We start from the raw sequence: 27,819 nt of genomic DNA, 5'->3' as shown, positions 1-27,819 counted from the left end.
TTCAAAAAATCTACTTCTCCTGGCCACAGTCATATGTGCTCTTCGGACCACCTTGAACTGAATAAGACTAAGCCTCGCACATGAAGAGGACACATTCACGCTGTCAGAGCCTCCTCCCACAACCCAGCATCCAACTCCCTCCCCAGCTCTTCCTCCCACTTATGCTTCACTATCCCTATCAGGGCTCCCTTTCAATCCATTAGCTCTTTATCGATTTCCGACACTCAGTCCTCACCCATCACTATTTTTGACACCACCTTTTCCTGTAGCCCCAAGGGCGGCAGGTGGGGAAAGGTCGGCACCTGCTTCCTAACAAAGTCCCTCACCTGCAAATACTGGAACCCATTCCCAGTGGGTAGCTCAAGTTCTTCCACCAACCCCTCCAAGCTCGAAAAGCTCCACCCAATGAATATGTCCCCAAACAGCTCCATCCCAACCTGATGCCCGCAGATCGGTGTCCAAACCGAGGCCCCCTCCAGCCTCAGGTGCTGCCGCCACACTGTCCCCACACCCTGAGGGCCACCACTATGACTGGGCTTGTGAAGTACCTGGCCAGCGAGAACAGCAGAGGCGCCGTCAACTGTGTCCCAAAGCTTGAGTCCTTACAAGAGGCTGCCTCCATCCACTCCCATACCAACCCTTTCCTACTATCCACTTCATATCGATGACTATATTCACCGCCCAATCATAATTCAGCAAGTTTGGAAGAGCCAAACCGCCCCCCCCGTCCCCCCCCGTCCCCGCTTCAGCAGCCCCTTCTTGACTCGAAATAAGAACCTCGGAAGAACCGCCATCTTCACCAATTACACCCATCTGCCAATGACAGTGGGAGCACATCCCACCTCCCAAAATCGCTCTTCATTTGCTCCCCCAACCAAGCCAGATTCAGCTTGTGCAGACACTCCTACCTCCGAGCCACCTGAATGCCCAAATACCTGAACCTTGCCCCCACTACTCTAAATGGCAATTCCCCCAACCTCCTCTCCTGCCCCTCGCTTGGATCGGGAAAATATCACTTCCCCATTTTCAGTTTGTATCCCGAGAACTGGTCGAATTCCTCTAATATGCCCCAAATCCCCCAATTCCCTTCCAAAGGGTTTGATATATAGAGAAAAAGATCGTCCGCACACAGCAAGACCCTATGCTCCCCCCCCCACAATCCCCCACCCCTCATCGCATTATCCTCTGCCAATGCCTTGACGCTCAAAGCACCATCGCCAGTGGCTCTATCACCAAGGCAAAAGAGCAATGGGGAAAGTGCGCATCCCTGCCTCGACCCACAGTGCAACCTAAAGTAGTCCGAACTCACCCGGTTCGTCCGCACACTCACTGCCAGTGCCCTATACAACAGCCAGACCAAATCGACACACCCCTTCCCAAAACACAACCCCCCCCCCCCCCCCCCCCCCCCCCCCAATACCTCCCACAATAGTCCCACTCCACCCGGTCGAACACCTTCTCTGCATCCATGGCAACCGCCACCTCCACACTTCATCTTGCCGGGGGCATCATTATAACCTTTAACAAACGCCTAATATTAGCTGACAGATGCCTCCCCTATACAAACCCCTTCTGATCTTCCCTTATCACACAGTCCTCAATCCGTGAGGCCAAAATCTTGGCCAGCAACTTAGTGTCCACATGTAGCAATGAAATTGGCCAGTAAGACCCACACTGCTCCGGATCCTTATCCCTCTTTAAAGTTAAGGAGATCGAGGCCTGCGATAACGTAGGGAGAAGCACCACCTTTTCCTTTGCCTCATTGAATGCCCTGACCAGCAGGGGTCCAAGGACCCCGAAACCTTTTCATAAAATTTCACCGGGAACCCATCTGGTCCTGAGGCCTTCCCCTCTTCATACCCTCTGTACCCTCCAACACCTCCGCCAGCCCAATGGGGGCACCCAGTCCATCCACCAGGTCCTCCTCCACCTTAGGGAATTCCAACACGTCTAAAAAACACCTAATTTCCTCCATCCCGGCTGGGGTTCCAAATCATATCGCCTTTCCTAAAAGTCCTCAAGTGCCCCATTCACCCCCACCGTGGCCAAGACTCTGTACCCCCTTCTATCCTTCAGCTTTCCGACCTCCCTCGCCGCCGCCTGCTTCCTCAATTGGTGTGCCAACATCTTACTCTCCTTTTCCCCATATTCATAGACTGGCTTTCCTCAACTGCCCCACTGCCTTACCCATAGAGATCAGTCCAAATTCCATCTGGAGTTTCTGCCGCTCCCTCAACAACTCCGTCTCCAGTCCTCTGAATACCGCCTATCCGCCTACAGGATCTTATCCACTAACCTCGGCATCTCCACCCATTGTGTCTTGTTTCTATCCCCCTCACCACTGCTTTCAATGCCTCCCATAGCATGGCGGCCGAAATCTATCTGATGTCATTCACATACTCCCGAATAGTAGCCCTCACCCACTCACCCTCTTCTAGCATAGCAACAGAATTCAAAACAGTGCTGCGGCTCAGGCTTGAGGCCCCACATTTCAATGTGGTTAATTTGGATCTAAGCTGCTCTGATTAGAGATATCATGAGGAGAGTAGAAAAATCATTCCGCATTCCTGCAGAGTAACAGAAAATTGATCTGCAGAACACGTGTGCAGATAGAACATAGGACATAGAACAGTACAGCACAGAACAGGCCCTTTGGCCCTCGATGTTGTGCCGAGCCTTGTCCAAAACCAAGATCAAGCTATCCCACTCCCTGCCATTCTGGTGTGCTCCATGTACCTATCCAATAACCGCTTGAAAGTTACTGAAGTGTCCGACTCCACTATCACAGCAGGCAGTCCATTCCACACCCTAACCACTCTCTGAGTAAAGAACATACCTCGGATATCCCTCCTATATCTCCCACCCTGAATCTTATAGTTATGCCCCCTTGTAACAGCTACATCCACCCGAGGAGATAGTCAATGAATGTCCACTCTATCTATCCACCTCATCATCTTATGAACCTCTATTAAGTCACCTCTCATCCTCCTCTGCTAATAATCCCACATCTAACCTCCCCGGCGTGTGCTTGCCCTCCCCACGATCCACCTGAAAATGAAATGAAAATCGCTTTATTGTCACGAGTAGGCTTCAATGAAGTTACTTTGAAAAGCCCCTAGCCGCCACATTCCGGCGCCTGTCCTGGGAGGCTGGTACGGGAATCGAACCGTGCTGCTGGCCTGCTTTAAATGCCAGCGATTTAGCATGTGGTGCGTGGTTTGAAACCACAATCGACAAGTACTTCGAATGGACCACCCCCGCCAACAGCGTCCTGTCAATCACAAAATAGTTGATACATGAGTACAATCTATGTACATGGGAGAAAAACACAAATTCCTTCACCCTCGGCCTTCATTATCTCCATGGGTCCACTCCTCCCATACGCTCCATTAAACCCTTTCAATTTCCTGGCCACCGTTGATACCCTCCCTGACCTCGGGCTCGACCAATCCAATTTCGGCTCACTAACCGAGTTAAAATCCACACTCCCATTATCAGCTGGTGCAAGTCCAGGTCCGGGATCTTCCCCAGCACCCGCCTCATAAACTCTACATCGTCCCATTCATCACAACCATCGGCATCCCCTCCAATTTCCCACTCAACATTAAAAAACTTCCCCTGGAGTCTGCCATTATGTTCCCCACCTCAAACGCTACCTGCTTATTTATCAAGACTGCCACCCCCTGCGACTTCAAATATAATCCTGAATGAAAGACCTGACCCACCCACCCTTTCCTTCGCCTGATCTGATTTCTGATCTTCAGGTGTGCTTCCTGCAAGAATGCAACACCCACCTTTAAACTCCTCAAATGTGCAAACGCGCGAGACCTCTTCACTGGCCCATTCAACACTCTCACATTCCATGTGATCAGCCTGGTCGGGGACCTCCACCTCCAGCCGATCAACCATAGCCCCTCCTGGGCCAACCTCCAGCCCGCGTCCCGCAACCTACCAGACCCGCCCTCGAATGTCCACCGTCATCAACCCCCCACCCCCATATTGTACTTCAAAAGTCCCTCCCTCACAAAGAACAAAGAAAAGTACAGCACAAGAACAGGCCCTTCGGCTCTCCAAGCATGCGCCGACCATGCTGCCCGTCTAAACTAAAATCTTCTGCACTTCCGGGGTCCGTATCCCTCTATTCCCATCCTATTGGGCAGCACGGTAGCATGGTGGTTAGCATAAATGCTTCACAGCTCCAGGGTCCCAGGTTCGATTCCAGGCTGGGTCACTGTCTGTGCGGAGTCTGCACGTCCTCCCCGTGTGTGCGTGGGTTTCCTCCGGGTGCTCCGGTTTCCTCCCACAGTCCAAAGATGTGCGGGTTAGGTGGATTGGCCATGCTAAATTGCCCGTAGTGTCCTAAAAAGTAAGGTTAAGGGGGGGGTTGTTGGGTTACGGGTATAGGGTGGATACGTGGGTTTGAGTAGGGTGATCATGGCTCGGCACAACATCGAGGGCCGAAGGGCCTGTTCTATGCTGTACTGTTCTATGTTCTATGTTCTATTCATGTATTTGTCAACATGCCCCTTAAATGTCACTATCGTCCCTGCTTCCACCATCTCCTCCGGCAGCGAGTTCCAGGCACCGACTACCCTCTGTGTAAAAAAACTTGCCTCGCACATCTCTAAACCTTGCCCCTCGCACCTTAAACCCATGCCCCCTAGTAATTGACCCCTCTACCCTGGGAAAATGTCTCTGACTATCCATTCTGTCTATGCCCCTCTATCAGGTCGCCCCTCAACCTTCTTCATTCTAGTGAGAACAAACCAACCTCTCCTCATAGCTAATGCCCTCCATACCAGGCAACATCCTGGTAAATCTCTTCTGCACCCTCTCTAAAGCCTCCACATCCTTCTGGTAGTGTGGCGACCAGAATTGAACACTATACTCCAAGTGTGGCCTAACTAAGGTTCTATACAGCTGCAACATGACTTGCCAATTTTTATAAGTGCCCCGGCCAATGAAGGCAAGCATGCCGTATGTCTTCTTGACTACCTTCTCCACCTGTGTTGCCCCTTTCAGTGACCTGTGGACCTACACACCAAGATCTCTCTGACTGTCAATATTCTTGAGGGTTCTACCATTCACTGTGAATTCGCTACCTGTGTTAGACCTTCCAAAATGCATCACCTCACATTTGTCCGGATTAAACTCCATCTGCCATCTCTCCGCCCAAGTCTCCAAACGATCTAAATCCTGCTGTATCCTCTGACTGCTATCCGCAATTCCACCAACCTTTGTGTCGTCCGCAAACTTACTAATCAGACCAGTTACTTTTTCCTCCAAATCATTTATAGATACTACGACCAGCAAATGTCCCAGCACTGATCCCAGCGGAACACCACCAGTCACAGCCCTTCAATCAGAAAAGCACCTTCCATTGCTACTCTCTGCCTTCTATGACCTAGCCAGTTCTGTATCCATCTTGCCAGCTCACCTCTGATCCCGTGTGACTTCACCTTTTGTACCAGTCTGCCATGAGGGACCTTGACTGAAGTCCATATAGACAACATCCTGCATCAATCATCTTTGTGACCTCCTCGAAAAACTCTATCAAGTTAGTGAGACACGACCTCCCCTTCACAAAATTCTCGCTAATACGACCCCTTGCTTCCAAATGGGAGTAGATCCTGTCTCGAATAATTCTCTCCAGTAATTTCCCTACCACTGTCGTAAGGCTCACCGGCCTGTAGTTCCCTGGATTATCCTTGCTATCCTTCTTAAACAAAGGAACAACATTGATTATTTTCCAGTCCTCCAGGGCATCACCTGAAGACAGTGAGGATCCAAAGATTTCTGTCAAGGCCTCAGCAATTTCCTCTCTTGCCTCCTTCAGTATTCTGGGGTAGATCCCATCAGGCCCTGGGGACTTATCCACCTTAATATTTTTCAAGACGCTCAACACCTCGTCTTTTTGGATCTCAATGTGACCCAGGCTATCGACACACGAGTTCGACTCTCTGCTAATCTAGTGTGATTAATCTGTCTGACTGAACCAGACTAGCTCTTAGCCACGTATTGTAGTTGTTATGATATGTACACCCTGACTCACACTGTAGATGTCACCAGTGGAAAGAGGCGGAGTGTGAGTGCCTCGTGCCTTTTATAATGGGAAACCACCCCCAAGTGTTCTGCCTGCTGATTGGTTATGTCCTGTTCTCTGTATTCATTAGCTGCCTGTTTGTATCTCATTATATGCATGTCTGCATATCATGACATTTATATTCCTGATTTCCAGCATCTGCAGTATTTTGCCTTTGTTTCCTTTTTAGACCGACAAAATGACTCCAATCTGTCCCAAAGATTTTCCGGTTATCTTGTCAGATCTTAGCCTATGTCTGACTGATTTTTAAAAAAGAATAACTATATTAAACCACAGTCCATCTGGACACACTGTGGCCCCTGAACCACAAACTTATGTTTGATGTTCTTTTGTATGATGTGTTGCAACGTACGGATTGGAATGCCAAGTTGCAAAGTAACCACTTTCAGACAGTTGTTTTCCCACGTAATGTTCCAGTGTTGATTTTACTTGACCAACTTTGTTTCCATCTCGTGGACTCAAAATTCAACGGTTTCTGTAAACCAGACTATCACAAACTTCTGCAAAGAGACAAAGATTGCAGTTGCTCGACATGCTTTGCAAATTTCCTAAATTGGATTTAAATGCAGTGCTGGGTACATTTTGGTAATGTGTTTTAGAATCATAGAATTTACAGTGCAGTTAGGCGGGAACAGTGAAAAGAGATGGAGGGGGTTGTTACTCACTGAATTATGTTTACATTTAGTATTTGTATCTTTTGTTGTTAGAAAACCATAAATGCCTTCATAAAATATTTGTTGAAAAAAAGATTTACAATGCAGAAGGAGGCCATTCAGCCCATCGAGTCTGCACAGGCCTTTGAAAGAGCACACTACCTAACCCCATACCATCACCCTATCCCCGCAACCCAGTAACCCCATCCAACCTTTTTGGACACTAAGGGCAATTAGCATGGCCAATCCACCTAACCACATCTTTGGACTGTGGGAGGAAACCGGAGCACCCGGGGGAAACCCACCCAGACACGGGGAGAAAGTGCAGACTCCGCCCAGACAGTGACCCGGCGGGGAATCGAACCGGGGACCCTGGAGCTGTGAAGCAACTGTGCTAACCACTGTGCTGCCGTGCCCCCCGTGCTTACTGAAAAACCTCACTATTTAAGTCTGTACTTCAGTTACCCTGTGAAATGGACTGAGACGTTTTCTACTTGAGGAACACTGTACAAATACAAATTGTTAAGAAATAGGCAGAAATTTGAAATAAAAGTGGCGCTGCGCGATAATTAGGACTCAGAAGAGAAAGACATATTTTCCGGTACGATACCTCAGAACTTCAGAGTCATGCTCAAACTACAATACTGTTTTCTTATTTAGTTGTGTGGCTTTCCAGCATTTTATGTGCTTGTTGATTGACTTTGTTGTTAGAGGACATGTTGCATAAAAATCTGCAGTTTCAAATGCTTAATCATTTTGAATACTGGATTAGAATTTTGTGTGAAACAACATTGTAATTGTTAGTTTGCCTGAGTGGTGGTTGTAATTGAGTGACCTTGCTTTGTGAGCCCCTCCACAAACCACCTTCAAATTACGCTGACCGCACTGCACGTATGCAAATTTCCCCAGAACAGCCAATCAGTAGCTCCGCTCTACTGCCCTCTGCTGGATGCTTGCCTTCACTTGAACACCTCGGGTCTCTTGCACAGGTACTTTTCTATAGGCCTCCAAAAAGTTCCAGAGATGTAGAGGAAAGGATTGCAAAGATGATTCTGGATAGGAGCGAAAGTAACAATTTAGTTCAGAAATTTGACAGAGGAATCGTTTTAATATGGTCTGCACTTCAGGAAAAACTATGCAGTACAATTAGCACTCAATTGCTCGGTCCTCTTGCACCAGCTACAGTTTATGCTCTAGCAAAAAACTTCTTCTGGCATGATCTAAGTGAAATAATGCATGAGTCAGAGTCTAATCATTTGTTCATGAATGGAGCTTAACCTAGTAATAACACCAATGTTCATTGCTTTATAATAATTGCTTCTATTTTCAGTTCCAGTGCAACAGCGACAACATATCAAAAGTTGATTTATTGCTGGACACTAATTTTACTGTTGAGTTCACGGTTAAATTTATTGCTGCTGATATCTGATCAATTATCAGATTATGAGATGCCAAAATCGGACCCCCCCCCATCCCCACTGACAAGTAGGGGCATCCTCCCCCCCCCCCACCCCGCACTACAGAATAATGGGGCATCCCATCCCGTAGCACATACACAAGAGGGTGACCTGTCCCATCAGATCCCCACGATCGGTCACCCCATCTGTCATCCCTGCCTGAAAGCTGAAGAACAGTCCAGCCAGTCAAGTGAAAAATCACTGCATTTTCATTTGCCCCTTCCTGACATCGCCTACCTCACACAAGTGTTTAAAGCAGCAACTGTGACAAGTGTCAGATGCTTCTTTGAAAGCCATGTACAATTCAAAGGGTTTCAAATCTCTTAACAGCCTTTGAAATGCAAAACTCCTATTTAATTTCACAGAGCAATACATTTCCCTATCCAATGATGGCAGTTTTATTGATCCATGCACAGCTGCTTCAGGGGTTTGCTAATTTATCTTTCCCATCACGCTTGAATGAATCTCAATTACCCTGTTTTGATGCTAACCACAATGTATATAAATACTCTTGCTGTGATTGACAGCTCATCACCACACCAAAAGGAACTGAGTGCTTTCTGCTGAGAAAAAGAGGAAGTGAATAACCTTTTCTGATGTGGTGAGGTGCTGTCAATCAGAGGCCATTGAGGGACCAAGAGTGGGAAGAATGTGAACACCAGATTCTCCTACAATTGAGAAAAGGAAGTTTAGTTCTAAGTTCTAAGATTCTACAGTGTGTAATTGCAGTTCCCTTCAGCAATCTAATATTCGATACATTATTTTGGACAAGCATAATTGGGCTGGATTTTGGTCTCCCAATGGAGGTGTGCATTGGGTCGTGAAATGCTGGACTTAGTTTTTTTTGCTGGATAAATAATTTCCCTGTGCCTTCCTGATGCCACACCATTTTTGTCTGGCATGTTGGTGGGTTGGAAAGGCTTTGGGTGAAAAATGCACATGCACCTCTTCTGAGATCAGTGAACCCCATTGGAGGACTATAAAAATAAATTGTATTTCTTCCTGCACAATATTTTCATCTGCTGGTGCAGATGAGCCCTATAAAAAATGGAGAGTTTCGCACGACTGGGGGAACCCTGTGAGGAGTAATTCATCACTGGGATCCACAGTGCAGAAGGAGGCCATTTGGCCTTTCGAATCTGCACCAACCCTCTGAACCCCCCCCCCGTCACATTAGCGTAGGCCCATCCCCCCATCCCCGGAACCCCACCATCCCCGTAATCCAACCTAACCTGCACATCCCTGGACACTAAGGAGCAATTTAGCATGGCCATTCCACCTAACCTGCAAGTGCAAACTCCACACACGGTCACCCAAGGTCGGAATTGAACCGGGCCATCGCTTCTTGGCCTTTTGGCTCAGATCAAGTGTAGTATCTGCACTGCCTTTTGGCTCAGATCTGGTTTGTCTCTCTTGTGGAGACCATGGGCGGGATTCTCTAAGCACCCGCCGGGTCGGAGAATCGCCCGGGGCCGGCGTCAATCCCGCCCCCGCCGTGTCCCGTGTTCTCCGCCACCCGAGATTCGGCGGGAGCGGGAATCGCGCCGTGCCGGTCGGCGGGCCCCCCGCGGCGATTCTCCGGCCCGCGATGGGCCGAAGTCCTGCCGCTGACAAGCCTCTCCTGCCGGCGTGGATTAAACCACCTACCTGACCGGCGGGATTGGCGGCGCGGGCGTGTGCCGGGGTCCTGGGGGGGAGGGGGGGGGGGGCGCGGGGCGATCTGACCCTGGGGGGTGCCGCCACGGTGGCCTGGCCCGCGATCGGGGCCCACCACAGGCGGGTGGGCCTGTGCCGTGGGAGCACTCTTTTTCTTCTCCCTTCGCCATGGTCTTCACCATGGCGGAGACGGAAGAGACCCCCTCCACTGCACATGCGCCGGGATGACGTTAGCAGCCGCTGACGCTCCGGCGCATGCGCGGACTTACGCCGGCCGGCTAAGTCCTTTCGGCCCCGGCTGGCATGGCGCCAAAGGCCGTTCACGCCAGCCGGCGGAGCGGGGATCACTCAATGTGAGGGCTTGGCCCCTAAATGTGTGGAGACTTCCGCACCTTTGGGGCGGCCCGACGCCGGAGTGGTTCGCGCCACTCCAACATGCCGGACACCCCGCCCCGCTGGATAGGGGAGAATCCCGGCCCATGAATTGAATTCGACTTGAATTTAAATTGGTTTTTGGAGCAGGCAAGGAGCTGGATTAGGGATTCGCCCATGTCCACACTCTGAACCCTGGCTTTGTAACTCAGAAATAGTAATAATTAAAAAAAAAGATTTAAAAAAAAGGAATTGAACCGGGTTCCTTGTGCTGTGAGGCAGCAGTGTTACCCCGACCTCAAAAGCTAAGCTGAGCCTTATATTGAGCAATTGTTGTCATGCATTTTAGTACTTATGCAGTTGTCAAAAGTGCAACGATGCATTAAAAATGTTTGTATAAAAGAAGATTCTGTCAGCTTCGGCTATCATGTTTTGTGCCGAAATATAAATCAATTGACAGCTCTGGCTGTTAGAAAATAACACTGCCTTTGAAAGTTAAAAAACTTCTGTACTTGCTCCCCTCTATTGATTGACACTCACTCTGCTTTACAATGGAAAGGAGATACCATTCTGTTCCGCCTGTCTCAGGCAGTGTTGCTGGAAGATTTTGTTATGATAGTTGCAGCCAGAATTTTGTGGCTTGGTTTGAAAAGCCAGAAAATGACTTCAGCTCAGCCGGCGCTCACAGGTGGCTTATTGATCCAAGAAAAAATAAAAATGTTAAGTGGCTGTAATAACAGAATATAACTTTCAAGTGGTTCCTTGATTGTTTTCAAACCTAATAGGCAAGTAACGGATTACATTTTTTTGGGCTGGGGTAGTCTTTTTTCCTTTCCAACATCAATGATAGTGTGTTTAAATTTAGGGTTTTATTAAATGGTTAGAGCTTTAATTTTTTTCTTTGATTTTAAAATGATTCCCATTGGCCCCTGAGGACTGTATTCAGTGCATACTGGGTGACTGGCCATGGAGAACACATGAGGGACATGGAGGTGACCTCCTATGAATCATAGAACCCCCACAGTGCAGAAGGAGGCCATTCGGCCCATCGAATCTGCACCGACCATCCGAAAGAGCACCGTACCTAGGCCCAATCCCCTGCCTTATCCCTGTAACCTCACCTCACTTTTGAAGTAATTTACCTATGGAGTAATTTAGCATGGCCAATCCATCTAATCTGCACATCGTTGGACTGTGGAAGGAAACCAGAGCACCCGGAGGAAACCCACGCAGCCAAGGGAAGAACGTGAAAACACAGCCATCCAAGGCTGGAATTGAACCCGGGTCCCTGGTGCTGTAAGACAAAAGTGCTAACCACTGTGCCACCAAGCCACCGGTCTTGAAAGAAGTGGTTTCAGAGATCACGGATGCATTCACAATAACTTCCAAAAGTCGAGTGTGAAAAAGTTCTGGCGGATTGGATAAAAGCAAATTACCGCGGATGCTGGAATCTGAAACCAAAGAGAAAATGCTGGAAAATCTCAGCAGGTCTGGCAGCATCTGTAGGGAGAGAAAAGAGCTAACGTTTTGAGTCCAAGTGACCCTTTGTCAAAGCTATAATACAGACAAAATGGGAAATATTTATACTGTGTAGTGAGAAAGAAAGATGAGTCATAGCCACAGAAACCAAGGGAACAGAGAACCACAGAAACTACAGGTAAAGAGTGCAGTACCAAAGAGATCAAAAGGTGTGAAAGGCCAAACAGTGAAGGAACTAACATCAGAGGATAAACTGTGACAGATGTAGATGTGGGGGAGGGGAAGGGGGAAGCAAAAGGGAGAAAGGATAAGGAAAGATGGATAAGATGGGGGGGGGAGGTGTTGAATATATATAAAGAAAGAGAAGAGAGAAAGAAATGGTAAAAGACAGTTAAAATCAAATGGGATGAAAACAAATGGGTCGAGGTGGGGTGGAGCTGATCATCTGAAGTTGTTGAATTCGATGTTGAGGCCGGAAGGCTGCAGTTTGCCTAACCGGAAGGTGAGATGTTGTTCCTCCAGTTTGTGTTGAGCTTCATTGGAACATTGCAGCAGGCCAAGGACAGACATGTGGGTATGGGAGCAGGGTCCTATGTTAAAAGATAAATATAACACCTCCGTTCAAGAAAGGAGGAAAATAAAAAGCAGGAAATTAGGCCTGTTAGCTTATTGTTTGTCATTAGGAAAATACTATAATCCATGAATAAAGAGGTAGTTGCATGACATTTGGAAAATCATAATAATATCAGGCAGAGGCAACATGGTTTTTTGCAAGGAAATTGTGTTCGACAAATTTATTAGAGTCGTTTGAACATGTAACAAATGGGGTGGATAAATGGAAATACAAGATAAAAGTTTATGGTATTGGGGGTGATGTATTGCATGGATAGAGGACTCGCCAACTGATAGAAAACAATCGGAATAAGTGGGTAATTTACAGGTCGGCAAACTAACTAGTTGAATGCTGCAGGGAACAGTGCTTGAACCTCTACTATTTACAAATGATTTTACTGACTTGGATACCTGTATCATAGCAAAATTTGATGGTGATATGAAGATTGGTAGGAAGCGAATTGTGATAAAGATGCAGAGAGTCTGCAAAGAAGATTGGTAGGAAACAAATTGTGATAAAGATGCAGAGAGTCTTCAAATTAATATAGATAGGTTAAGTAAGTGGTCAAAAATTTGGCAGATGGAGTATAATGTGGGAAATATGAAGTTGTCCACTTTGGCAGCAAGAACAGCATATCATTATAGGAAGGACGTGGAAGCTTTGGAACGGGTTCAGAGGAGATTTACCAGGATGTTGCCTGGTATGGAGGGAAAATCTTATGAGGAAAGGCTGATGGACTTGAGGTTGTTTTCGTTAGAGAGAAGAAGGTTAAGAGGTGACTTAATAGAGGCATACAAAATGATCAGAGGGTTAGATAGGGTGGACAGCGAGAGCCTTCTCCCGCGGATGGAGGTGGCTAGCACGAGGGGACATAGCCTTAAATTGAGGGGTAATAGATATAGGACAGAGGTCAGAGGTGGGTTTTTTACGCAAAGAGTGGTGAGGCCGTGGAATGCCCTACCTGCAACAGTAGTGAACACGCCAACGTTGAGGGCATTTAAAAATTTATTGGATAAGCATATGGATGATAAGGGCATAGTGTAGGTTAGATGGCCTTTAGATTTTTTCCATGTCGGTGCAACATCGAAGGCCGAAGGGCCTGTACTGCGCTGTATCGTTCTATGTTCTATGTTCTAAATGGAGCGAGAGATTGCCGAATGTTGTAGTACAGTGGTACTGAATTCTGTGGTACAGTGTTACAACGATGGGAACTGGGATTGAGCAGTGCTACCTACAACTTTGCCAGCTAACCACATATATATTGAACTGTTTAAAGAAGACCTGTTTTAAAAATTTTATAAGAAAAGGTACTGATCAAAAATGGCTGCCATGAGCCACCTGATGATTGATATTGTAAAGTTGACTACTTCTCCAGAAAGTTGGTATGAATTACACCGCAAACCTGCTACATACCTGAGGGGGGTTTCAAGCTCCACTTCAAGCAGGAACACTCTTGAAAGGAAGGCATTTAAGATGCAAAGTGCTGGACTTTGGTACTCAGGTACGATACTCATCAGAACTCCTGTGGAGGATGAAATTATCCCGATCACCTGTTGATTTAAATCGTGAAATGTATCCAAGGGTTTGGAGATGAAAAGATCAGAAAATAGGCTTACTTGGTCGACATCAAATAATGCAAGACAGCCTAAGTGAATTTCCCTCTGGGAATATGCAGAGCTACTCCAGCTCCTGTGTCCTATTTATTCATAGTAAGAAGTCTTACAACACCAGGTTAAAGTCCAACAGGTTTGTTTCAAACACGAGCTTTCGGAGCACGGCTCCTTCTTCAGGTGAATGGAAAGGCTTGTTCCAGAAATGTTTATATAGACCCAGTCAGAGATGCCCCGGAATGCGAGCACCTGCAGGCAATCAAATCATCAAAGATGCAGAGAGAGAGGTAACTCCAGGTTAAAGAGGTGTGAATTGTCCCAAGCCAGTTCAGTCGGTAGGCCTCTGCAAGTCCAGGCTTGTTGGTGGGGGCCGAATGTAATGCGACATGAATCCCAGATCCCGGTTGAGTCCGCATACATGCGTGCGGAACTTAGCTATAAGTTTTTGCTCAGCAATTTTGCGTTGTCGCGTCTCCTGAAGGCCTCCTTGTAGAATGCTGACCCGGAGATCAGAGGCTGAATGTCCTTGACTGCTGAAGTGTTCCCCAACTGGAAGGGAACAGTCCTGCCTGTTGATAGTCGCACGATGCCCGTTTATTCGTTGTCGCAGTGTCTGCATGGTCTCGCCAATGTACCACGCTTCGGGACATCCTTTCCTGCAGCGTATGAGGTAGACTACATTGGTCGAGTCGCACGAGTATGCGCCGCGTACCTGGTGGGTGGTGTTTCCACGTGTTACTCACCATGGACTATTCTCCAAATTCAGTTCCATTCTTGGACACACTCGTCTCCATCAAGGACGGCCACCTCAGCACCTCGCTTTACCGCAAGCCCACAGATAATCTCACGATGCTCCACTTCTCCAGCTTTCACCCGAAACACATTAAAGAAGCCATCCCCTATGGACAAGCCCTCCGTATACACAGGATCTGCTCAGACAAGGAGGAGCGCAACAGACACCTACAGATGCTGAAAGATGCCCTCGTACGAACGGGATATGGCGCTCGACTCATTGATCGACAGTTCCACCGCGCCACAGCAAAAAACCGCACCGACCTCCTCAGAAGACAAACACGGGACACCACTGACAGAGTACCCTTCGTCGTCCAGTACTTTCCTGGGGCGGAGAAACTACGACATCTTCTTCGCAGCCTCCAACACATCATCAGCGAGGATGGACATCTTGCCAAGGTCATCCCCACACCCCCACTACTGGCCTTCAAACAACCGCGCAACCTCAAACAAACCATTGTTTGCAGCAAATTACCCAGCCTTCAGAACAGCAACCACAACACCACAAAACCCTGCCAGGGTAATCTCTGCAAGACATGCCAGATCATCGACATGGACACCACCATTACACGTGGAAACACCACCCACCAGGTACGCGGCGCATACTCGTGCGACTCGACCAATGTAGTCTACCTCATACGCTGCAGGAAAGGATGTCCCGAAGCGTGGTACATTGGCGAGACCATGCAGACACTGCGACAACGAATAAACGGGCATCGTGCGACTATCAACAGGCAGGACTGTTCCCTTCCAGTTGGGGAACACTTCAGCAGTCAAGGACATTCAGCCTCTGATCTCCGGGTCAGCATTCTACAAGGAGGCCTTCAGGAGACGCGACAACGCAAAATTGCTGAGCAAAAACTTATAGCTAAGTTCCGCACGCATGTATGCGGACTCAACCGGGATCTGGGATTCATGTCGCATTACATTCGGCCCCCACCAACAAGCCTGGACTTGCAGAGGCCTACCGACTGAACTGGCTTGGGACAATTCACACCTCTTTAACCTGGAGTTACCTCTCTCTCTGCATCTTTGATGATTTGATTGCCTGCAGGTGCTCGCATTCCGGGGCATCTCTGACTGTGTCTATATAAACATTTCTGGAACAAGCCTTTCCATTCACCTGAAGAAGGAGCCGTGCTCCGAAAGCTCGTGTTTGAAAACAACCTGTTGGACTTTAACCTGGTGTTGTAAGACTTCTTACTGTGCTCACCCCAGTCCAACGCCGGCATCTCCACATCATGGCTATTTATTCATGTTATTATGCATGTGTGATTTAGCACCATGCAATGACATGGGATGGGTGGGAGAGTGCGGGGAAGTGGCGTGACTGACCTTGTGGGTCATGAGGTGGCATGGGCGGTCTGAGGGGAAGGCATGGATTAGAGGGTGGGTGCGACCGGTGAGGGACTGAAGTGAGTTTTAAGGTACATTTAAACGATGTTGAGTGCTAGGCTGCTGTGATGGAGAACTGAGCCGGACTTGTAAGCAGCCACCTGCCTTTGCACACTCCTCACGCTATCCATTGTGGTTCCCAAATGCACTACGAATCTGAACTCTCTGTGAGAAGACAAAAATCCAAGACAGTTTCACACAAGGGTAGGGTGTGCATTTCAGAAGGCACAAGGGTGCGCACGTCAGGTTTTCCTAATGAATTCTCATTGTGTCTAATATTCAGCTCCTTTGGACCACTGTTGTTAAAAATATTTTATTTCAATGATTGAACGTTACCCTTGACATGTGGCAGGATAGGGGGAGGGGGGGGTGTGGCATTGTTAATTAAGGAAAGTATTACGGCGGTAGAAAGGACATTTGAGGACTCGTCTACTGAGGTAGTATGGGCTGAGGTTAGGAACAGGAGAGGAGAGGTCACCCTGTTGGGAGTTGTCTATAGACCTCCGAATAGTTCCAGAGATGTAGAGGAAAGGATTGCAAAGATGATTCTCGACAGGAGCGAGAGTAACTGGGTAGTTGTTATGGGGGACTTAAACTTTCCAAATATTGACTGGAAATACTATAGTTCGAGTACTATAGATGGGTCAGTTTTTGTGCAGTGTGTGCAGGAGGGTTTTCTGACACAGTATGTAGACAGGCCAACAAGGGGCGATGCCACATTGGATTTGGTACTGGGTAATGAACCCGGCCAGGTGTTAGATTTAGATGTAGGTGAGCACTTTGGTGATAGTGATCACAATTCGGTTATGTTTACTTTAGCGATGGGCAGGGATAGGTATATACCGCAAGGCAAGAATTATAGCTGGGGGAAAGGCAATTATGATGCTATTCGGCAAGATTTTGGATGTATAGGATGGGGAAGGAAACTGCAGGGGATGGGTGCAGTCGAAATGTGAAGCTTTTTCAAGGAACAGCTACTGCGTGTTCTTGATAAGTATGTACCTGTCAGGCAGGGAGGAAGTTGTCGAGCAAGGGAACCGTGGTTTACTAAGGAAGTTGAAGCACTTGGCAAGAGGAAGAAGAAGGCTTATGTTAGGCACTTGAGAGTTACAAGTTAGCCAGGAAGGACCTAAAGGGAGAGTTAAGAAGAGCGAGGAGAGGACACGAAAAGTCAATGGCGGATAGGATCAAGAAAAACCCTAAGGCTTTCTATAGGTATATCAGGAACAAAAGAATGACTAGAGTAAGATTAGGGCCAATCAAGGATAGTAGTGGAAAGTTGTGTGTGGAATCAGAGGAGATAGGGGAAGCATTAAATGGATATTTTTCGTCAGTGTTTACACTGGAGAAAGACAATGTTGTCGAGGAGAATACTCAGGTACAGTCGACCAGGCTAGATGGGATTGAGGTTCATAAGGAGGAGGTGTTAGCAATTTTGGAAAGTGTAAAAATAGATAAGTCCCCTGGGCCAGATGGGATTTATCCTAGGATTCTCTGGGAAGCCAGAGAGGAGATTGCAGAGCCTTTTTCCTTGATCTTTATGTCGTCTTTGTCGACAGGAATAGTGCCGGAAGACTGGAGGATAGCAAATGTTGTCCCCTTGTTCAAGAAGGGGAGTAGAGACAACCCTGGTGATTATAGACATGTGAGCCTTACTTCGGTTGTGGTAAAATGTTGGAAAAGGTTATAAGAGATAGGGTTTATAATCATCTTGAAAAGAACAAGTTGATTAGCGATAGTCAACATGGTTTTGTGAAGGGTAGGTCATGCCTCACAAACCTTATTGAGTTTTTTGAGAAGGTGACCAAACAGGTGGATGAGGGTAAAGAAGTTGATGTGGTGTATATGGATTTCAGTAAGGCGTTTGATAAGGTTCCCCACGGTAGGCTATTGCAGAAAATATGGAAGTGTGGGATTGAAGGTTAGTTAGCAGTTTGGATCAGTAATTGGCTAGCTGAAAGAAGACAGAGGGTGGTGGTTGATGGCAAATGTTCATCCTGGCGTTCAGTTACTAGTGGTGTACCGCAACGATCTGTTTTGGGGCCACTGCTGTTCGTCATTTTTATAAATGACCTGGAAGAGGGTGTAGAAGGATGGGTTAGTAAATTTGCAGATGACACGAAGGTCGGTGGAGTTGTGGATAGTGCTGAAGGATGTTATAGGATACAGAGGGACACAGATAAGCTGCAGAGCTGGGCTGAGAGGGGGCAGATGGAGTTTAATGTGGAAAAGTGTGAGGTGGTTCACTTTAGAAGGAGTAACAGGAATGCAGATTCTGGGCTAATGGCAAGATTCTTGGTAGTGTCGATGAACAGAGAGATCTCGGCATCCAGGTACATAAATCCCTGAAAGTTGCCACCCAGGTTAATAGGGCTGTTAAGAAGGCATATAGTGTGCTAGCCTTTATCAGTAGGGGGATTGAGTTTCGGAGCCACGAGGTCATGCTGCAGCTGTACAAAACTCTGGTGCGGCCACACCTGGAGTACTGCGTGCAGTTCTGGTCACCACATTATAGGAAGGATGTGGAAGCTTTGGAAAGGGTTCAGAGGAGATTCACCAGGATGTTGCCTGGTATGGAGGGAAGGTCTTACGAGGAAAGGCTCAGGGACTTGAGGTTGTTTTCGTTAGAGAGGAGAAGGCTGAGAGGTGACTTAATAGAGACATATAAGATAGTCAGAGGGTTAGATAGGGTGGACAGTGAGAGTCTTTTTCCTCGGATGGTGATGACCAACACGAGGGGACATAGCCTTAAATTGAGGGGTAGTAGATATAGGACAGATGTCAGAGGCAGTTTCTTTACTCAGAGAGTAGTAAGGGCGTGGAACGCCCGGCCTGCAACAGTAGTAGACTCGCCAACTTTAAGGGCATTTAAGTGGTCACTGGACAGACATATGGATGAAAATGGAATAGTGTAGGTCAGATAGGCTTCAGATGGTTTCACAGGTCGGCGCAACATCGAGGGCCGAAGGGTCCGTACTGCGCTGTAATGTTCCATGTTCTATGTTCTATGATAATATGCTCCCAAATCGGGAGACATATTATCGGGCATGATGTCGTTGGGTGGCATTCCCAACATCACCTGGTCAGTTTTGTATAATAGGACAGATGGCTAGCCCTAAAAGTCAGAACCATGCCCACGTTATTTAAATGTCAATTAATGTATTTATGGATGTTTTTAAAAAAAAAATAATTTTATTAAAAAATTTTGTATTTATATCACAACAACGAACCGCAATAAAATACCAACAATAACAATAATGATAACAGTCATAAACATTCGCCCAACCTTAATGAACAACAAAACATATTAACAGCAACAACTTAAATTAACACAATATTAAGTTAAATAACCATATAAAAAAAATAGAAAAAAAATAGAAACAATAAAGAACACCCTCCATTCCCCCCCCCCCCCCCCCCCCCCCCCACCCCAGGTTGCTGCTGCTATTGACCAAGATACCTATCTTTGAGCCAGAAAGTCCAGAAAAGGCTGCCACCCTTTATAGAACCCTTGTACTGATCCTCTCAGGACAAATTTGACCCTTTACAGCTTTATAAATCCCGCCATGTCACTGATCCCGGTCTCCACACTTGGGGGCCTCGCCTCTTTCCACTGCATCAAGATCCTCCGCCGGGCTACTAGGGACGCAAAGGCCAGAACACCGGCCTCTTTCGCCTCCTGCACCCCCGGCTCCGCCGCAACTCCAAAAATCGCGAGTCCCCAACCTGGTTTGACCCTGGATCCAACCACCCTCGACACCGTCCTCGCCACCCCCTTCCAGAATTCTCCCAGTGCCGGGCATGCCCAGAACATATGGGCATGATTCGCTGGACTCCCCGAACACCTGGTGCACCTGTCCTCACCCCCAAAGAACCTACTCATCCGAGTCACAGACATATGGGCCCGATGCAGCACCTTAAATTGGATGAGACTAAGCCTCGCACATGAAGAGGAAGAGTTGACTCTCTCCAAGGCATCCGCCCAAGTCCCGTCCTCTATCTGCTCCCCTAGTTCCCCCTCCCATTTAGCCTTCAGCTCCTCCACTGACGACTCCTCCACCTCCTGCATTACTTTATAAATGTAAGACACCTTCCCCTCTCCGACTCACACCCCCGAAAGCACTCTGTCCATCGCCCCCCACGAGGGCAGCAAAGGAAATTCCTCCACCTGTCGCCTTGCAAACGCCTTTACTTGCAAGTATCTGAACATGTTCCCTTGGGGGAGCCCAAATTTATCTTCCAGTTCCCCCAGGCCCGCAAACCTCCCGCCAATAAACAGGTCCCTCAATTTACTGATGCCCACCCTATGCCACCCACTAAATCCCCCATCAGTGTTCCCCGGGATGAACCGATGATTTCCACCTAATGGAGCCTACATCGAGCCCCCTGTTTCCCCCCTATGCTGTCTCCACTGTCCCCAGATTCTTAGGGTCGCCGCCACCACCGGGCTCGTGGTATACCTCTTAGGAGAGAGTGGCAACGGCGCCGTTACCAGGGCACCCAGGCTCGTACCTCTACAAGACGCCACCTCCATTATTTTCCACGCCACCCCCCCCCCCATCACCCATTTACGCACCATTGACACATTGGCCGCCCAAATAGTACCCCAGAAGGTTGGGCAGCGCCAGCCCGCCTCTATCCCTCCCTTGCTCCAGGGAAAACCCTCTTCACTCCGGAGTCCCATGTGCCCACACAAAGCTCAAATACTACTAGTCACCCTCCTAAAGAAGGCCCTGGGGATGAAGATGGGCAGGCACTGAAAGAGGAACAAGAACCTCGGAAGCATCGTCAATTTGACGGACTTCACCCTCCCCGCCAACGACAATGGCAGCATGTCCCACCTCTTGAACTCCTCCTCCATCTGATCCACAAACCTGGTGAAATTATGCTTGTGAAGAGTCCCCCAGTCCCTGGCCACCTGCACCCCCAGGTACCTAAAACTCTCCCCTGCCCTCCTAAGCGGGAGCCTACCAATTCCCTCCTCCAGGTCCCCAGGGTGCACCACAAACACCTCACTCTTGCCTAGATTTAGTTTATAGCCTGAAAAGGTCCCAAACTCCAGCTAGCAGCTCCATCACTCCCGGCATCCCTCCCACCGGGTCCACCACATACAGTAGCAGGTCATCGGCATACAACGACGCCCTATGTTCCTCCCCACCCTGCACCAAATCCCTCCACCTCCCTGAATCCCTCAACGCCATCGCCAACGGTTCAATTGCCAATGCAAACAACAAGGGGGACAGGGGGCAACCCTGCTGGTCCCTCGGTAAAGCCGGAAGTACTCCGACTTCCTCCCATTCGTGGCCACACACGCCATCAGGGCCTCATATAGCAGCTTCACCCATCTAATAAACCCATCACCAAATCCAACCTCCCCAACACCTCCCATAAGTACCCCCACTCCACTCTATCGAAGGGCCTTTACCGCATCCAGCGCCACCACTATCTCAGCCTCCCCCTCAATCGCCGGCATCATGATGACATTCAACAACCTCCACACATTCGTGTTCAGCTGCCTTCCCTTAACAAAATCTGTCTGGTCCTCGTGTACAACCCCTAGCACACAGTCCTCTATCCTGGTGGCCAGGATCTTTGCCAGCACCTTGGCATCCACATTAAGGAGAGATATGGGCCTGTATGAACCACACTGCTGGGGGTCCTTGTCCCTCTTTAAGATTAAGAAATCAGCGCCCGCGACATCGTCGGGGGCAAAGTCCCCCCTTCCCATGGTTCATTAAGTGTCCGCACCAGCAGGGGGGCCCACTAGGTCCACAAACTTTTTATAAAACTCCACCGGGAACCCATCCGGCCCCGGCGTCTTCCCTGACTGCATCTGGCCCGATCCCCTTAACCAGCTCTCCAGCTCAATCGACGCCCCCAACCCCTCCACTTGCTCCTCCTGCACCTTCTGGAAAGATAGCCCGTCGAGAAAACTCTCCATTCCCCTCCTCTCCACTGTTGGCTCCGACCGGTACAGTTCCCCGTAAAATCCTTGAAAGACCTCATTCACCTCTACCCCTTTCCGCACCACAATTCCCACTCTTATCTCTCACTCCAGCAATTTCCCTAGCCAAATCCCGCTTGCGGAGCTTGACTGAGCCAGCATCCTACTCGCCTTTTCACCATGTTCATACACTGCCCCTAGTGCCTTCCTCCACTGTGCCTCTGCCTTTCTAGTGGTCAACAAATCAAATTTAGCCTGTAAGGCTGCGCCTCTCCCCAACAATCCCTCCTCTGGGCCCCTCCAGCGTACCCCTTATCTACCTCCAGATCTTCCCCACCAGTCTATCCCTCTCACTCCTCTCACTCCTCTCCTGTGTGCCTGGATTGGATATCAGCTCCCCACGAATCACTGCCTTCACGGCGACAACACCTCACCATCTGTCCCCCGGCCCACACCAGCTCCTTCCGACCCTTGCCAGCAGCAACCCGGTATTCCCCTTTCCCCCCCTTCCTCCCCCCCCCAGGGCTAGGAACCCTCCTAGCCGCGAACCGTCCTCCATTGTACTTCCGTGGGTCGGCTAACTTCTGCTGACCCCGGAAACTCCCGCCAAAAACCCGACCCCTCCCAAAGTGGGATCATCCCCCATCCATGTCCTCCTCAAGGCACCGCTCCAACGTGGGGAGGAACCAGTTAAGGCCCCCCCCTCCCGTCATCATCCTCCATCCCCCAGCCCCGCAACGCGGGAAACCAGAGGAGAGCCCGCGCTTTCCGCACTGCCCCACCACACCCTTCTGTCGCAGCTCCAAATACCAGCCCCACTCCACACCCCCAACCCTATACAGAATACAACAAACCCCCCCAACTCCCCCCCGCAAAATACAAAACTCAAACAATGCCCCCCAACAAAAAAACAGAACACCACCCCAATAAATAACCATATCAAAATACAAAAGTACAGAAAAAACACAGCAACAGCAGAAACCAGCAATAAAGCATTACAACCGACCCCAGCAACCCCCAACCCCTAGTTCGAGTCCAGCTTCTCCGTCCGCACGAAGGCCCACGCCCCCTTCAGGAATCAAAATAATAATTGCCGCTCCGAATAAGTTACCCACAATGCGCGCAGGCTGCAAACATCCAAACTTTATTTTCTTCTTATAGAGCACCTCCTTCATCCGATTAATCCAGACTGCGCTTAGCCACCTCCGCACTCCAATCCTGGTAGATCCGTACTACCCCATTCTCCCAATTGCTGCTCTTCACCCTCTGGACCAGCGCAGCACACACTCCCGATCACTGAACCGGTGGAACCGCACCAGCACCGCACGCGGGGGTTCGTTCTCCTTAGGCCTCCTGGCAGTACTCTGTGGGCTCCCTGCAGCTCCAGGGGCAGATGGAAAGATCCTGCCCCCAGTCTAGTGAGTTCAGCATCGTGGGCCACGTAGGTTGTCAGATCCGACCCCCTCCAGCCCCTCCGCAAGGCCCAAGATCCTCAGATTCTTCCGCCTCATGCAGAAATCAAGCTCCTCGAAGCGGTCTTGCCACTTCTTATGGAGTGCCCTCGTGCCCCCTCACACCTTACTCACGAGGACCACGGCCTCCTCCTCTCGTTCAGCGGCCTGCGCCTGCAACGCCTGGATGGCAGCACCCTGGGTCGTCTGAATCTCCGAAAGCTTTTTATTTCGTTTCTTGCAGCACCTCAGCCTTAAAATCTGCAAAACAGCGCAGGAGAGCAGCTTGCAGCTTGCTGCTCCTGCGCCCACAGCCTCCACTCCTCTGGTGCTCGCCGGCCACCATCTTGGAATCCTTCCCCCGTTTTTTCTGGGAGCTGCTGCCGTTTTTTCCCCCTTTCCACTCCGCCCGATTCGAGTCATGAATGTGGAGAGAAAGTTGATCCACCACACCTTCTTCCCACCGGGAGACGTCGAAAAAATTCAGTTTTGGGCTCTAAAAAGAGCCGAAAAGTCCGTTTGAATCGGGAGCTCCCAATGTGCGGCTTCCTACGTCATTGCCGCCCACCGGAAGTCGTATTTACGGTTGTTAACGACCTAATTGATTGCCATAATATGATGTGATCACTGTAATATGTCTTAGAAATCCAAATCATGCCATGTGTGGTTTCCCTTGTTTAAGGGGCAGCTGGATTGGAAGGTTTGGAACCTCAGCTGAACCCTGAACCTCAACTTAGTAGTGAGTAGACCTGTTACTGAGTGAAGTGCTAATTTGAATGAGCAGACTATCTCTTTGAAAATCATTCGAGTTTAAAGGCCTTTTTTCAGCTGCTGAGTTCTATGCTGAGTTCCTGGCCATCTCCGAGGGCTACAAAGTATCAGAGAGAGGGTGAGAGAGGAGAGGAGAGAGTGAGAGAGAGAGAGAGAGAGAGAAAAAGAGAGACATTGTGGTGTTGCTTCTCCTGAAATGATGTGATTGCAATCATAATAGTTTCAGATTATTTTATGACATGCTGTCTACCTATTATTACCTAACTGCATGCTAGCCTGGATGCTGTGCTCATTCTGCCAACCACCCACCGCTATTTGTGATTTTTATCAATGACTTGGAGGAGGGGGCTGAAGGGTTGGTCAGCAAATTTGCTTATGACACCAAGATGGTGGAGTAGTGGATGAGGTGGAGGGCTGTTGTAGGTTGCAAAGAGACATTGATAGGATGCAGAGCTGGGCCGAAAATGGCAGATGGAGTTTAACCCTGATAAGTGCAAGGTGATTCATTTTGGCAGGAAAAATTTGAATGCGGATTACCGGATCACCAGGCAGAGTTCTGAGGAATGTGGAGGAAACAGAGATATCTTGGGGTTCATGTCCACAGGTCTCTGAAGGTTGCACTCAAGTGGATAGAGCCGTGGAAGAAGGCCTATAGTGTGTTAGCATTTATTAACAGGGGGGTTTGAGTTTATTGAGCCGTGGATTTATGACTGCAACTGTACATGACCCTGGTGAGATGGGACATTGTGTAGTATGTTGTGCAGTTTCTGGTCACCTCACAAATGGAAGGATGTGGAAGCAATTGAAAGGCTGCAAAGGAGATTTACCAGGATGCTGCTGGTTTGGAGGATAGGTTCTTATGAGGAAAGGTTGAGGGAGCTAGGGCTTTTCTGTTTGGAGCGGAGGAGGATGACAGACAACTTAATAGAGGTTTATAAGATGATGAGGGGATAGAGTGGACGTTCAGAGACGATTCCTCAGGCAAGTGTAGCTGTTACAAGGGGTCATAATTATAAGGTTCAGGGTGCGAGATATAGGAGGGCATGTCCGAGGTAGGTTCTTTACTCAGAGAGTGGTTATGGTGTGTGGAATGGACTGCCTGCTGTGATAGTGGAATCGGGACACTTAGGAACTTTCAAGCGGTTATTGGATAGGCACACCAGAATGACAGGGAATGGGATAGCTTGATCTTGGTTTTGGACAAGGCTCGGCACAACATCGATGGCCGAAGCGGCATGTTCTGTGCTGTACTGTTCTATGTTCTATGGACCAAAGCTTTAAATGCACAATAACATTGTCGAAGACAGCTGTTGAATCATGCCAACTTTGAGATCCAGTCAAAGTGACTTTTCTCTTGCATTCATGAGCGGATCCTGTGGCACACTGGCATAAAATTGCACATACTAAAAGGCTTACTCACCCTGGCCAAACTCATTGGGCCATTGAGCCTTTTTCTAGCATTGTGACCATTTCATTTGACCCAGCTCAACACTGCTGACCTCCATGGACATCTTCTCCCAAGCTGCATGTGTCTTGTTTGGCTTCCTCCTCTTAGCAAGGTAGCCATCAAGCTGCTCATGTCAGTCGGAGACACACCTAGGAGGGCTTTGATAGAGTCCTCGTTGAATCTAGCAGCTGGTTTTGGCCTTCTCTCCCCCTGCCTCTCTCCTCATTTCCAATGGGGCATCTCTGGACGGAAACATGCAACAACTAGACAACGTTTCCATGCGCATAAGTGGTTAACTTATTCAGGTTAAAAGTGATTGGCACATCTGATCAGTGCCAAGCTTTGGAGACAGCTGAACTCAAACTGCACTCACCTTAGAAGCCTGCAAACTACTCAATGGACTAATTACCCTGCAGAGCTTGAAGCAATCCTGTATATACTCAGTTCTGTGTCAGGGAGCCCCTTTTTCTGCACCATTGCCAATGACCATGGAGGCGAGACATTCCGCCATCCAACTCTGATCGAGTGGCTGACGGCCTCACACTCGCACTGGAAATTAACCGAGCTCCTGTTGATGTGTTTTATCTGGCTCGATCCGAAGATTGTTGACGTACAGGTGCAGGACCTGCCCAGTGTCCCAGCATAATCTAGCCCATAGTTCTGGGATTCCACTACGAGTTCCTACCCATGGAACAGAGTAAAATAATTGTCCTTTACACAGCAGCTCTACTTTGGAAGAAAAAAAATCCCAGCAAAAAACTTTGAGGCACATGGCTCTGTTCAAAACTATATGCATTAGTTAATTGCAAGTTTTCATTTTGCTAGATCAGGGACATGATTGCCCTCAGTGTCCAAAAAGGTTAGGTGGGGTTACGGGGATAGAGTGGAGGTATGGGCTTGGGTAGGGGTGCTCTTTCCAAGGCCAATACAGACTCGATGGGCCCAAATGGCCTTCTGCACTGTAAATTCTATGATTCTCGTGAGATCAGAATTTTGAATTTGCCACCTGATTCCTGCTGGCCGTCATTCTGATTGGGCAGGAAGCAAGATAGGTCACTACCCAATGCCCATATAAAAACTGATGTTGTAACTGTTGCTGCCCATCTCATTTTTATATTCCCTGGATTTGACATTTTTGGCAAGGTGGGTGATTTTCGTGTGAACCACATACGGTCATAAGGTTCTGGAGTCAGGAACATTTTGACAGGTAAGTTTAAAGTTATTGACAGCTTCATATGTAATTATTTTATGGTGTAGTATAATTTAAATGTGTTTGTAATGCAGCCATTGATGATAGTGCTTTTCTTTTAAAAGTTAAATGACCTTTAAATTGACATTATGTTCACATGTATTAAAGTAGATTATCCATTGGAAGTAGTGCATTCAACAGGATTGAATTCAGCTTAAAGTGTAATTTTAAGCATGTGCTTTAATCTTCATGTTGATTGCATTACTCTTAATGTTGATTCACAGTCAAGTCACCTGTTAAATCTTTGAAGCCAGTGGAACAGCTAGCAATCTGTTCAGCAAACTTCAAAAGGCTGTAATGTATTATTTGCCATCTGGTGAATCTGGTGATCCATCTGGTGAACCCTTTGAGTCATCGAGATGCCCATCTGTTGTAAAACCTCAAAGATTCTAATGTATTTAGCTCTGAAGCCTTTGTTGACACAAATCTTCTGTAGACTTCCATTATGAATGCTTGGCTGAACTCCAAACTTTTACCAATGGATTCAGCTCAACAGGAGTTAACACAGATGCCAAGGAGACTGAGCTTTGTTTTGATTGACAATTTTAAGACCAGTTATGAGCAGTTAATAGCATTATATTTTGAAAAGGTTTTTGAATGGTTATTTGTTTATTTTGGACAGTTTTTAGCAGCACTTACAAGCATTATTCCTTCAAATGGGGTTTGAATAGCTGTGTTTTGACAATTTTATGAGCTTTGCAAATGATACAAAACTTGAAACATTTGGATGTTTAGCTCACTGCAGTGAACCCACTGAGCCCATCTTTGTTTTAATAAATTTAATGTACCCAATTCATTTTTTTCCAATTAAGGGGCAATTTAGCGTG

The 27,819-nt window shown here is 48.1% G+C and overlaps 1 protein-coding gene and 1 pseudogene across 4 annotated transcripts in view; both read left to right on the top strand.

The window, feature by feature from the left end:
• kif6 (kinesin family member 6) overlaps positions 1 to 27,819 on the top strand; it is a 683,903-nt gene that overhangs the window by 139,883 nt on the left and 516,201 nt on the right. The gene's annotated exons all lie outside the window — the stretch shown is intronic.
• On the top strand, positions 9,551 to 9,724 carry LOC119968106 (annotated as a pseudogene).

Source organism: Scyliorhinus canicula, chromosome 6 (assembly GCF_902713615.1).
Source record: "Scyliorhinus canicula chromosome 6, sScyCan1.1, whole genome shotgun sequence".
Taxonomy (NCBI): Eukaryota; Metazoa; Chordata; class Chondrichthyes; order Carcharhiniformes; family Scyliorhinidae; genus Scyliorhinus; species Scyliorhinus canicula.
Note: the sequence above shows the minus strand (reverse complement) of the source record. Positions and strands in the feature narration are given on the sequence as shown.